The sequence below is a fragment of the Lissotriton vulgaris genome, unplaced genomic scaffold (genome assembly GCF_964263255.1).
Source record: "Lissotriton vulgaris unplaced genomic scaffold, aLisVul1.2 SCAFFOLD_1178, whole genome shotgun sequence".
Classification (NCBI taxonomy): Eukaryota; Metazoa; Chordata; class Amphibia; order Caudata; family Salamandridae; genus Lissotriton; species Lissotriton vulgaris.
Genome location: NW_028241612.1, coordinates 601,094 through 614,826, shown reverse-complemented (window position 1 = coordinate 614,826; position 13,733 = coordinate 601,094). Strand labels below are relative to the sequence as shown.

At 49.5% G+C, this 13,733-nt stretch overlaps 1 protein-coding gene across 1 annotated transcript in view; it reads right to left on the bottom strand.

Moving 5' to 3' along the window:
* Positions 1-738: 738 nt before the first annotated feature.
* LOC147670603 (saoe class I histocompatibility antigen, A alpha chain-like) overlaps positions 739-13,733 on the bottom strand; it is a 526,786-nt gene continuing 513,791 nt past the window's right edge. Inside the window, exon 8 of the mRNA XM_086948135.1 lies at positions 739-1,823. The gene's annotated coding sequence lies outside the window, so the exon portion shown is untranslated. The remainder of the gene's footprint in view (positions 1,824-13,733) is intronic.

Here is a 13,733-nt window from a genome sequence, read left to right as displayed (position 1 = left end):
TACAGACACCATACGCTGCCAGCCTCTCATTCTATGGCACCGCATATGGTGCAATCCAGAAAGCCATGTAACACGCTCCCTCATCACCGATTGCCTTAGCCTAGCTCACTGGAGGAAAATTCCCTGGCTCAACTACATTTTTAAATTTTTTCAAGATCTTGACCGTGAGCAATATTTTCTTGATCCACCTTCAATTGAAGACATTTCAAAGAAACAGCTCAAAGAACTATGTATGGGCCACTTAAGAGAACTCCGCAATCAGGCTGAGATTGTAAAAACGCAAAACGGAAAAATCTGCCTATTGCAAACAGAGAAATTGATACAGCCCTACCTTACGTTCTTTCTATCGAACTATGAAAAGTTTCTACTGACAAGACTCCGGTTCGATCTTTTTTTTCCGCTTGGTCTCATTTCCAGAACAGAACAATTGGTCTCGGAACCTGATCTGTTGTCCGTGTGACGGGGCCTCCAAGCAATCAACGGTCCATGTCACATTGTTCTGCAAATACTACAGTGTAGCCAGGAAAAAATGGATTCTTCCCCTTCTACGTTCAAGCGGTCTCAGAAGCACGTATCCGGCGCTCGCTTATCTCCAGTCACCGGCAAACCCGCACGAAGCCAAAATGATATCGACCTTTTTAAAAAAAGTAATGAAAACCCGACAGGGCATTGTTTTATAAACCGTAATATGTGAATTTCTGTACAAAACTGATGATTTTTACAAATTGTACTTTTTATGATTATGCAAATTTTAATAATCGAATAAAAGTTTATGAATAAGAATAAGAACAAATAGGAAAACGGAGGCAGAGACTCACCTAGTAAAGCATATTCTGCATGTCTCAACGAGACAGCGCATGCGCTGCCTAGGCGAGGCCTAAAAACGGACTGTCATATAAAAGGAAATTGTTACATTTCCATCTGTTGCTACCAGTCATAAGAGAAAAAAACTGGGTTGCGTTCTGAAGTAAGGATTGAACCGTATAACTGTGGAATCTATGCAGTTGTAAACTTAATTTAACTCTGAGTTGGTGAAGAGCAACAAAATAGTAAACTCACACAAACGTGTAAATTCACCTTTGTGAACCTAACCCTGTCAGTCATTTACTCGTAAAGTCGTTCTGGACCCAAAGACAGTGTCCCGTGACCCCTGAATCGCCGTCTATGGCTGGTTTACTGATGACATCTGCATTCAAATAGCTGCTGAGACTGGGAGAGGAGCTTTATAACAAGAGAGCCCTCACTCACAGTTCCCCTCTCTGTAAACACCTCCAGTCTCAGGACTCAAAGACCTCCGCAAGGTACAGGAAGCTGACGCACACAAGGGTGAAGGGCATTGTGGGAAATAAATGGAGAGCTGATGCTTCTTAAAAGTGATACATGAACTTGGTTATAGAAATGAAAAGTCAAAAACATAACATATCGCTGTTTCTTAAGCCACAAAACGTATATGTGCCTTAAAGTTTAAGAATTAACTGCCTACACTTCAAACTAAAAGTAAGAATGAAATGTTATTTCAAAGCATATTGCTCCCATGCAAAATAAATCAAAATATATGGCAACAAATATTTTCCCAGGTAAAGCATCTCGCCCCCACCACCACTGTAGGATCAAAGGCACAATTCTAACAATAAAGTCGAATTTCCTGTGGAAGCCGGAAGAGGGCGCCAGAGGCAAGCGCTCCGGCTCAAGAAGGAACAGCGCTGCTGCCTCATCCAGGGGCGAAGGATAACAGAGGCCAGAGGTGGATTCCTCGTCTCGGTCAAAGGATGCTCTCTCCTCGCTGAAGATGCTGATGGGAGCATCCAGCCCAGGGCTCGGATCTGTAAGAGAAAGACTGAAGATCAGAGGTTTCTATAGAAGAGCCCAAGAGGACGGATTATAAGTAACAGACCAGGACAAACATGAATACACTGAATATCACCGGAAGTCATTGCCTTCCACTTCTACTTTATAATCTGTGTTGAGCCTCCCAGGCAGGCGGTGAGTGTCAAGCTCACACTGAGTCATCTATTCACAGAGGCAGAATCCGAGTTAAAACAAATAAATAAATAAAATAACAGGTAGGTGATTTCACCAACACTAAGAGGTTGTTGCACTTTTGAGTAAGTTTAGACACGCTTGAGCAAGTTTACTTCTTTTCAGCATTCATAAACTCAGGGCCCGATTTGAAATCTGCACTTTGTAGTACATTTGTAGCACTACAAAACATACTACAAATAGCAATTCACAAACTATGGTTGGAGCTTTTTTGAATCTGCCCTGCCTTTGTGCTGGTTCTACACCCCAACTGCGGAGTCTCTGCACATGTATGTATATGTTTTAGTCGTAAATAGGGAGGGACTGGAGTGAATGGGTGGGAAAAGGGTCTGGCTTACTACTAAAGGGGATGGGGATAGTGAGAAGTGAGCAGAATTTACCCCACAGGGTGCGAGAGGCCAAAGTTAGGCCGAAGGGATGTCTCAGTGAGTGGCCAGAGGTCCAAAATAAGCCTGGGGCCTCAGTCTTTCTTCAGAATGAGGAAGTAGCGAGAATAACACCCCTTCTCTTTCTCAGAATCTGGCACCCGCTCAAAGACACCTTTAGTGAGAAGATGTTTAACTTTCTACAACAAAATTGCAGAGTGATCCTTTGAAAGCTGCTCTGGTGTTGGAAGAAGATGGTGAGGGGAGGAAATAAAAGGTAGGTTGTCGCCCTTTTAGATAATTTGCAAGACCCACTTGTCTAAGGTGACGAATCTTCAGCCGGGCAGAAAATCCGGCTCCTAACAGCTGGGCATGTGCCTTTGGGAGACTTAAAGCAGCCTGGCAGCTGCTGCAGCAGGGGCGAGAAGCTGGAGCATTGCTGCTCTTGTTGGGATAATGGCCTCGGACTCCACCACATCCTCTGCCCCAAAAGGACTGGCTCTGTCCTCCAGGAAAGGATGTGAGGGTTGGCATTGTCTATATCTATAAGCCTGACTCAGCCTCTGAAATGTCTCTGCTGCTGGTGAACCTGTCTGGCTGGATACAAGAGCCCCAGAGTTCATGCTGTGGCGCGACTATCTGAATTACACTTGTGTTGAAACAGCTTTCTCTCAAACAACTGAGACGCATCAAAAGGCATATCCATAAGGGAGGCTTGTACATATCCGGAAAACCTGGTTGATGTCGTTAGGGTGTGGCTTCTAAGGAACGCACTGGTGCCAACAGCTTTATCTACTCAGTCTGAAGTATCCAGGCTGGCATCAGTGCTTAATTTGAGCAGGTGCTTTCAGGTGCTCAGCACCGGCACTTCTTTCACAGGGGGAGGGCTATGTTTTCTGGTCCTGCAGGTGGTGGTCTCAATATTAATTGCCCAACTTAAAATAAAAAGAACCACATACCTTGCATGGAGACGGTATGTTTTACATGCATTGGCATTGTAAATGACAAAGCTATTAATTTCGCTATTTTCAAAACCAACACATAAATAAAAAATATGTCATTTACAATACCAATAGCTCAAACTTTCCTAATGCGAGACCTATTGCATTGCAAATGCTTGTTTTGTTCTAGTACTCCCCGATGGTGTATATTCTTTATGTAGACATTTTCATGTGGCATGCATTCCAAGTCAAGGCATTTCCAAGGCAGTATTATATTTGCCAGTCCAAACAGTACACATTCTTAAAGTGCATAGTGCCTTTAAAAGGTGCCAAAAAGGATCAGGGCAAAAGGAATCTATTGTCCTTATTCAGATGGAAGAGAAAGATAATCATTTCAGTTACTGAGGTAAAAGACTTCGCTAATTAACAAATACGTTCAGACGCGACACACAACCCTAAAAATAAAACCTTCTTAAAGTCCATAGTGCCTTTTGAAAGTGTCAAAAAAGGATGACGTCAACCGGGGTCGATTATCCTTATTCAGATGGGACACAATCGCTCGGGTATTTCTGAGTTGAGGGAGAGCAGGACTTGAACAATTAAAATACGTCATATGGTATTCAGACACAGCATAAAACCTTAGAGACAAACATTTTTAGAGTGCATAGTGCCTTTTGAAAGAGCCAATACAATTTAATATCCTCTAAAAGTTGCAAGTGATCTGTTTAAACAATTTTGGAACATCAAATACAGTACAAAATCTTAGAAAAGACAATCATTTTCCTTCTAGCCTACCTAATCGCATTGCAGCAGAAATACATCTGGATACCATTCCATAAAAACATTCTGCTTGAAGAAGCCGGAGGTAGGATCGAGCCTACATTTCTTAATATTTATCACCCACAAAAAAAATGTAAAAATGTAAATGTAGTGCTTATATTTGCCAGTCCAAACAGTATCCTCAATTCAATTCAATGCAAACTTTATTCGGTTTTAGCAAACCATATAAACCATAGCAAACGAATCACTCCCGAAGGGGTCTCAAGGCGCTGTACACATACCTTCCTGGCCTTTCCGTGTGAGATGCCCACTCCTGGGCACCCCAAGGTGAAAGCCAGGCATCCCGCCGCGAGGGGCCGTTGTGGAGATTAAGCAAGCTATTGCCCAGAGTCGCAGCGTGGGACCCATGATTAGAATAGGCACCGAGGCGAGAATTATCGAGTCCGCGAACATTGAGCTCAAGACCCACCGAGGCGGGAATTGAACCCTGGTCCCGGACTTGACCTCTGCATCAGGGTCTGCCGCTCTAACCAGTGCGCCACACTTCTCGAAAAGTGGTAACATGAATTCCCTGAGTGGTTTGTCGCATCACTGACCAAAAAAACAGGAAATGCAGCATGTTCTGACTTGAATTACAGTCACACGGGCAGGGGTCCAAATGGTCATCGAGTTATGTTTTACTGGGGTATGATTCCACTAAACGAGTGATACGAAGTCTAAATCCTATAAGATAACAAGCATTGGAAATGCAATAGGTCTCGCATTAGAAAAGTTGGAGTTATTGGTATTGTAAATGACATATGTTATTTATTTGTTGGTTTTTAAAATTGCTAAATTGATGGCTTTGTCATTTACAATGCCAATAGTTATAACTTTTGCAAATGTGACACCTATAGCATTTGGAATGCAACATATTTTGTATTTACGTGACTTAGATGGCAGCTCTTGTCGTTAGGCCACATCTCTAGAGAGCAGGAGAGTGCAGCAGGGGAGAGAAGCACAGCAATGCAATAGGTCTTGCATTAGGAAAGTTTGAGCTATTGGTATTATAAAGGACACATTTTTTATTTATGTGCTTGTTTTGAAAACAGCGAATTAATAGCTTTGTTATTTACAATGCCAATAGTTTTATCTTTTGCAAATGTGACACCTATTGTAACACAATATGTGTTGTGAGGGTGAGTGAGGGTGAGGGTGAGGGGTTGAGGGTGAGGTGTTGAGGGTGAGTGAGGGTGAGGTGTTGAGGGTGAGTCAGGGTGAGGTGTTGAGGGTGAGTGAGGCTGAGTGAGGGTGAGGGGTTGAGGGTGAGGGGTCGAGGGTGAGGGGTTGAGGGTGAGGGAGGGTGAGGGGTTGAGGGTGAGGGAGGGTGAGGGGTTGAGGGTGAGTGAGGGTGAGGTGTTGAGGGTGAGTGAGGGTGAGGGTGAGTGAGGGTGAGGGGTTGAGAGTGAGTGAGGGTGAGTGAGGGTGAGGTGTTGAGGGTGAGTGAGGGTGAGGGTGAGGGTGAGGCTGAGGGGTTGAGGGTGAGTGAGGGTGAGTGAGAGTGAGGGTGAGTGAGGGGTTGAGGGTGAGGGGTTGAGGGTGAGTGAGGGTGAGGGGTTGAGGGTGAGTGAGGGTGAGGTGTTGAGGGTGAGTGAGGGTGAGTGAGGGTGAGGGATTGAGGGTGAGGGGTTGAGGGTGAGTGAGGGTGAGTGAGGGTGAGGTGTTGAGGGTGAGTGAGGGTGAGGGGTTGAGGGTGAGTGAGGATGAGGGTGAGTGAGGATGAGGGGTTGAGGGTGGGTGAGGGTGAGTGAAGGTGAGTGAGGGTGAGTGAGGGTGAGGGTGAGTGAGGGTGAGGGTGAGTGAGGGTGAGGGTGAGTGAGGGTGAGGGTGAGTGAGGGTGAGTGAGGGTGAGTGAGGGTGAGTGAGGGTGAGTGAGGGTGAGGGTGAGTGAGGGTGAGTGAGGGTGAGGGTGAATGTGAGTGAGGGTGAGTGAGGGTGAGGATGAGGGGTTGAGGGTGAGTGGTTGAGGGTGAGTGAGGGTGAGGGGTTGAGGGTGAGTGAGGGTGAGTGAGGGTGAGGGGTTGAGGGTGAGTGAGGGGTTGAGGGTGAGTGAGGGTGAGGGTGAGTGAGGATGAGGGGTTGAGGGTGGGTGAGGGTGAGTGAGGTTGAGGGTGAGTGAGGTTGAGGGTGAGTGAGGGTGAGTGAGGGTGAGGGTGAGTGAGGGTGAGGGTGAGTGAGGGTGAGTGAGGGTGAGTGTGAGTGAGGGTGAGTGAGGGTGAGGATGAGGGGTTGAGGGTGAGTGAGGGTGAGGGGTTGAGGGTGAGTGAGGGTGAGGGGTTGAGGGTGAGTGAGGGTGAGGGTGAGTTAGGGTGAGGGGTTGAGGGTGGGTGAGGGTGAGTGAGGGTGAGGGTGAGGTGTTGAGGGTGAGTGAGGGTGAGTTAGAGTGAGGGTGAGTGAGGGGTTGAGGGTGAGGTGTTGAGGGTGAGTGAGGGTGAGGGGTTGAGGGTGAGTGAGGGTGAGGGTGAGTGAGGATGAGGGGTTGAGGGTGGATGAGGGTGAGTGAGGTTGAGGGTGAGTGAGGGTGAGTGAGGGTGAGGGTGAGTGAGGGTGAGGGTGAGTGAGGGTGAGTGAGGGTGAGGGTGAGTGTGAGTGAGGGTGAGTAAGGGTGAGGGTGAGGGGTTGAGGGTGAGTGAGGGTGAGGGGTTGAGGGTGAGTGAGGGTGAGTGAGGGTGAGGGGTTGAGGGTGAGTGAGGGTGAGTTAGGGTGAGGGGTTGAGGGTGGGTGAGGGTGAGTGAGGGTGAGTGGTTGAGGGTGAGTGAGGGTGAGTGAGGGTGAGTGAGGGTGAGGGTGAGGGTGAGTGAGGGTGAGTGAGGGTGAGTGAGGGTGAGTGCGGGTGAGTGAGGGTGAGGGTGAGTGAGGGTGAGGGTGAGGTGTTGAGGGTGAGTGAGGGTGAGTGAGGGTGAGGGGTTGAGGGTGAGTGAGGGTGAGTGGTTGAGGGTGAGTGAGGGTGAGTGAGGGTATGTATGTATGTATGTATGTATGTATGTTGAGTTTGAGGGTGAGTGAGGGTGAGGTGTTGAGGGTGAGTGAGGGTGAGGGGTTGAGGGTGAGGGGTTGAGGGTGAGTGAGGGTGAGGGTGAGTGAGGGTGAGGGGTTGAGGGTGAGTGAGGGTGAGTGAGGGTGAGGGTGAGTGAGGATGAGGGGTTGAGGGTGAGTGAGGGTGAGGGGTTGAGGGTGAGTGAGGGTGAGGTGTTGAGGGTGAGTGAGGGTGAGGGTGAGGTGTTGAGGGTGAGTGAGGGTGAGTGAGGGTGAGGGTGAGTGAGGGTGAGTGAGGGTGAAGGGTTGAGGGTGAGTAAGGGTGAGGGTGATTGAGGGTGAGGGGTTGAGGGTGAGGGGCTGAGGGTGAGTGAGGGTGAGGGGTTGAGGGTGAGTGAGGGTGAGGGGTTGAGGGTGAGAGAGGGTGAGAGGTTGAGGGTGAGTGAGGGTGAGGGGTTGAGGGTGATAGAGGATGAGTGAGAGTGAGGGTGAGTGAGGGGTTGAGGGTGAGGGGTTGAGGGTGAGTGAGGGTGAGGGGTTGAGGGTGAGTGAGGTTGAGTTGTTGAGGGTGAGTGAGGGTGAGGGTGGGTGAGCGTGACGGTGAGCGTGAGGGTGAGTGAGGTGTTGAGGGTGAGGGGTTGAGGGTGAGTGAGGGTGAGGGGTTGAGGGTGAGTGAGGGTGAGGGGTTGAGGGTGAGTGAGGGTGAGGTGTTGAGGGTGAGTGAGGGTGAGGGTGGGTGAGCGTGAGGGAGGGGTTGAGGGTGAGGTGTTGAGGGTGAGTGAGGGTGTGGGTGAGGGGTTGAGGGTGAGTGAGGGTGAGGGGTTGAGTGTGAGTGAGGGTGTGACCATATCCATTCCAGACACTGATAATTAATTGGCGACAAAAGTTATTATTTGACGTGGCATATCTTAATTGCTAGGTTTTTTAATTACTAGTTGATGTTTAATTTTTGTAATCATTTTTTTAAGTATGCACCTCTTAAGAAATAAATAAAAATATTGCTTGTTATGTATTTCCATTTGTAGACCTAGAATAGTTATGGTGCATTGCATGTAGCTTTAAAAAATAAAAATGTAGACTGCTCAATGTATTTCCGTGAATAGATGCAGGTTGCCTCTTTCTGTCAAATAATATCCCTTGTTCAACTTACTATAGTGGCGCGGCATACTATGAAGCAGAGGAGGACTGACTGTCAGAGCCTTGCTCTTTCCTCTCTTGCCAACAGGGCTACTCCAGAATAAGACCACGAAAACCATAATTTGTGAAACATGGCCATTTGACTCCCAGCCCGGTCAGTGGGGGGGCTCCGCTTTTTGATCCGTAGAGGCTGATGCGCAGTCACTTTCTTGAAGAGGAAATGGGGAATAAAAACTTTACTTTTGCAGTGATGTCGATGAACCTGGCTTGATGTCACACTGCTGCATTGTGCTGATTTTCTAAGTAAAAACATGCATAGTGAGGAGCACTAATACGGGTTTGAGATGGTGGAAGAGTTGCTTATCTCTTATGGAGATAGATTATCTGGGGGGAGGAAGGGCTCCTAATGGGAAGTGTAGACGGGGAGAAATTGAGAAAAAAGCTGAGCAGGGAGGGTGTTATTGCGGCTATCTGTTTGCCCGAGGGGAGGAGAAATGCAGGCCTGAGGCAGAGCACACGCTGAGAAGCTTGTGGGAGGGGGGCTGGGCTGCCTTTGATCTGGTAATGCGAGGCAGACAGGCAGGCGGCTGGTGGCATTGTGCACGCGCTTTTTAGGGCTTGCGCTTGCGCAATGACCTAAAAAGCACATGCACTTGAAGAAATCGCCAGTGGTGGTTCAACACTGGATAAGCCGTAATAGAGCTTCGCCAGCGATGCACAGAAGCGCATCAGCAGGCGAGCCCTAAAAAAACTTAAAAAATGGCTATAAGGGAACAGAAAGTATGGCTCAATTTCTTCAGTGGTAACCAAGGGTAAATAATTGGCTACACGCTTTTTACCCACTTGTTCTCTGCGCTCCATTTAAATGGTTCAAAAGTCTCTTTTTAATTGGGGCTTCGTAAAGGAAGTAATAAGCTAAGGGTTGGTCAAACAGTCCTGCCTCCCCTTAAGGGCCAACGGACTCTTAACATAACTATGCCACTGTATGTGGTGTGCATACTCACAGTTTACTCAATCCTGCATTATTGCTCGATTAAAGACCGGTTCTTCATTTGCCCAATCGAGCGCCTTAACATGACTGGGGCACTTGGAATCCGATCTGCCAGAGGGGTGAACCCTACTTCCTTGTGACATGTGATAATAGGCAGGCTGGGGGGGGGGGGGGGGGGGGAAGAGATTAATTTTCTAAGAAAGACATTTTCAGTAGTTTGTAAAGTTGATGGATTGCAAAATCCCAAACCCCAGCCCCATACAAGAGGGCAGCATGACACCAAGCGTTATAAATATTATTCAGGGTCTTTTCTGGTTTAGAACTGAGAACCTGAATAGCGCTTCAAGCGTTTTAATGAACCTCCTCATCTTGACTTCCAGATGGGCCCGAGGGCCTTTATGGGCGAAGGGGAAACCTAGGTAAGACAAGCATTGGCATAGCCAATAGGTCTCGCCTTGGGGATCTTATACGTGTTTAGCCATGCAGCGGTTGGTGTTGTTGCACCAAGGATATTGTGCTGCATAACTAAATACTTATAAGGTCCCAAAAGGGAGACCTATTGGCTATGTCAATGCTTGTTTCTTTTTGTTAAAAATTAAAATAAAACTGTCCATATTGAGGAATGGAACCAATTTCTTGATGGTCTAAATTACTCTCTCCAAGATAGTAGAAGATCACACTTCCCCCTTTAGAAGGATGAAAGGCTGTGTTTGCTGAGATTTGAACCCGTGTGGTGTAAATTTCAAACAGACCTCAAAATTGTAAATTAAACCAATGTGCAATTACATAGTTTCCTGTTTGCTCTAGCCGCGGACTCTACTGAGTTAGAAATTAGGCAAGGATATTCTCGAGGTTTGTGGATGTACTGTAGCAAAAAGTGGTCAATAGTGCATGCGTCATTCTTAAGTGATTTTTAAGGCTCTAAATTGGGTTATGGGATGGTGAAATCTTGGGCTGTTGAAATCTGCATTAAAAGCAACAGCGCCTTTAGCTGCAGCTCTGAGCCCTTGCTTGCTGAAACAGCAGCAATTATTCAAGGCCTTCTCATATTTTTCAAAACCACAAGATAAAAAAACTCACTCGAAAGTGGTTGTTTTTTAGATAAACGTCTGTAATAGGTGTTATAAGGCCACTGCTTAGCATTTCATCCCTGTGTACAAAAAATAATGAGCACCATTATTTTGGTGCCTGACCCAGGAACATGTTAAGCAGGTTCAGGTCTGCCACCCCGCGGAATATGAATATATATGAAAAAGAAATCATGACTTGACCCCTTGTCCTTTTTCTGCCTTCAGCAATCCTGAGAGCCGCACAGCTTCCGTATGGTGGGGCTCTTGGTGGTTGTGCTATCAGTTACCGAAGCTACCTGACAGACGAGCACTAAGGACTGACTTTGCCTCTGAAGGCCAATTCGGAAAGGGGGCAGGGGCAGGGGCAGGGGCAGGCAGCGGCAGGGACAGGTTTGTTTGGGAGAGAGACTGGCTAAAGGGCTGAGATGTTGGGAGGGAGGGAGGCAACTTCCGACGTAACTATGGCGACATTACATCATTCAGCGGAGGGAGTCGTTTCTATTTGAAGCTGTTCCTCAGAATGAATGCGCAGGTTTGTTTTATTAAATATAGGAGCATGTGGTGTAAACTAGGAACTCGCAAACCTTGGGCTTCCTGCCGAATTGCTGATTTTAAGGCCAGGTGGTGGTCACAGAAGAGAGATCCCTGAAGAAGACGTAATTCCGTGGTCTGAGAAGTATTTTCAGCAGTCATTACTTGCAGTCACATACCCGTGCCATGTCCTCGCGAATCATAATCAACACTTTATATCACGGTGTGTAATGTCCTATTACTTACCGGTAGTCTTCATTACTCCGGGTCCCGTAGACCTCGACACCTTCATACTTACAAGTGGAAATGACCATCTCCCGACAGAAAAAAACAAGAGGAATGCTGGGACACTAATACTGCCCCTCCCCCCGGGAGTACATAAGCAGTACTTACCCAGCAGCCCTCCTGTACATAACAAGCCCAGACAGGAAGGCCGGCCGCCCGGGACAGAGGGAGGGGCGTATGAAGGTGTCGAGGACTACGGGACCCGGAGTAATGAAGATTACCGGTAAGTAATAGGACATTACCCCCAGGTCCCTCCGTCCTCGACACCTTCATACTTACAAGTGGAGAATACCAAAGCAAAAAACCCGGCCTTCCGCACACACAAGCACACCCAGGAAACTACAACAAAAGAAGCCACCCAAGGGAGCACCGAGAAGGAGGAAGGAAGACCGCAGGAAACAGCCGGCCCGCAACCCAGAACCGGACAGCTGGGACAAGGACCGGAGACAAGGAAAAAAGGCCAGGGCACCAAGGAAAGGAGGCCGCCAACCCGAGAAGCCAACAACCGGGACCCGGACCAGGACACCAAGCCCAGCCAAAACCAACCCACCGGAGAAGACCGCCAAGACCAGAACCAGCAGGAAGGAACACACCACCAGGCAGACCCACCAGGAAGGCAAGACAACCCGGAAGAAGCCAAGAAAGAAACGGCCAACAGAGCGCAGGCACAAGCACCCAGCCCAAAAAGGAAGGTCAAAAAGAAAGGACTCGAGCCCAAGAGACCCGAGGAGGAAACCCGGCCGAGGAGGCCCAGGAAGCAACAAGCACCCAGGAGCGGAACAGGATCGAGAACCTGACCCAAAAGACAGGGACAGGGAAGAAACCCAGAACCCAGCCGAAAGCCCACCAAACAAGGAGAAGCCCACAAGACCGGAAACCAGCAACAAAGAAAACTCAACCAGGTCGGGAACAGAAAACCGACCACAAGCCCAGAAAACCCCAACCCCAAAGGGAAGGAACACAGGGCAGGAGGGGAGCACAGAGCAACCGGGAAACCCCAGCAACCGCCCAACGAGTCACAGAGGGCTGCACAAAGAAGGCGCCAAAGACCCAGGACCGCCCAGGAACCCCACACCCAGCTCAAGCAAGCAGCAAGGGCAGGAGCACCGGGAAAAAAAAGCCCAGGGAGCACAGCACCCAGACCAGAACCACAAGGCCCCAATCCAGCAACGCCAGAGAGGAGCCAAGCAAACCGCAAAAAAAGAGACCAACAAACACCAATAGAACCCGGAAGCCAGGACCAGAGCCAAGCAACCCGACCCCGCAGGAGGAACAGCAGGCCCAAGCAAACCCAGAGGAGACCAGAGGACCAAGCAGCAGGAAACCACAGACAACCCGCAGCCAGGAGAGAGGGACCCGCAGAGGCACGAGCACCACAGAACAGCACCCCAACCAGAGAGGGAAGGGCACCCAAACAGACCCACACTGGGAACAAAGCCCGGGAAATCAAGGGAGGAAGGAGCGAGCCAGGACCACAGAACCAGGAAAGAACCTGGAAAAGACTGGCAACAAACCCCCAGAGCAGGCCAAAAAGGGACAGCACAGCCCGAAAACCCAGAAGGCACAGACCGAGGCCACACACAACCAGCAAGAAGCCGGCAGAACCGGAGCCACAGAACTCCACACAGGCCCACAACACCAGGTAAACAAGCCCGGGAAGAGAACCAACAGTAGGAGAAGGCCCAGAAGGAACCACCAGAAGAGGCCCCAACTGCAGAACACCCCGCCAGGATCCAAAGAGAGAATAGCAAGGAAGCAGAGCCCAAAAAAGGAGCACCACAAGCAGGAGCGGGAAGCAGCAGCAGAAACCTCAGCCAGGCCCCCACCAAGGGAACCAGACGAGACCCGAACAACCCAGGGAGCAAACACCCCCAACAGCAGACGGATCAGGAAGCCAACAGCACCCAGCAGCCCCAGAAGTCCAGGCACGGACCAACCCGGCTCGACCAAGCACAACACTGAGCAGACAGTAGAGCACGGGGACAGCACACCAACCCGGAGAACAGGAGGCAAGACAGGATCCGGAAGCAGCCAGAAGGCTCCAGCCAGGAACAAACCAGGCAGGCACCATGGCAGAAACAGGAGGGGCAGACAGGAAACACCAGAAGCAAGCCAAAGGCCAGCCCAGGGGGAGCCAGCGCAGAAGCAGCCAGGCCAAGCACACAGAAAGGCCCCCGGACAACACCAGAAGCCCCAGGCCGGAGCAAAGGGAGGGCCACAGCATCAGGAAGACCCAGGCAGTCAACCAACCAGGCACCAAGCAGGGAACAGACGAGAACAGGTGTAGGCAGGGCTGAAGCAGAACAGCCGCACCCAAGGCAGCACAAGCCACCCAAGCGCAGGCAGAGGGGACAGAGCACCCCAAAGAGCCCCCGGCATGACACAGGCAAGCACCCACGAGAGAAATCAGGCACAGCCCAAGGGACGGGAGGAACAGGACCAGGAACCAGGAGCCCCAAAGGCGACCAACCACACAGAAGCCAGGAAGCGAAGAACCAGGACGCCCAAGCGGAACAGAGGCCACAACAGCCAGCCCGCAGCAGAGGCAAAGCCACATATGGATAACAGCACTGCAGGC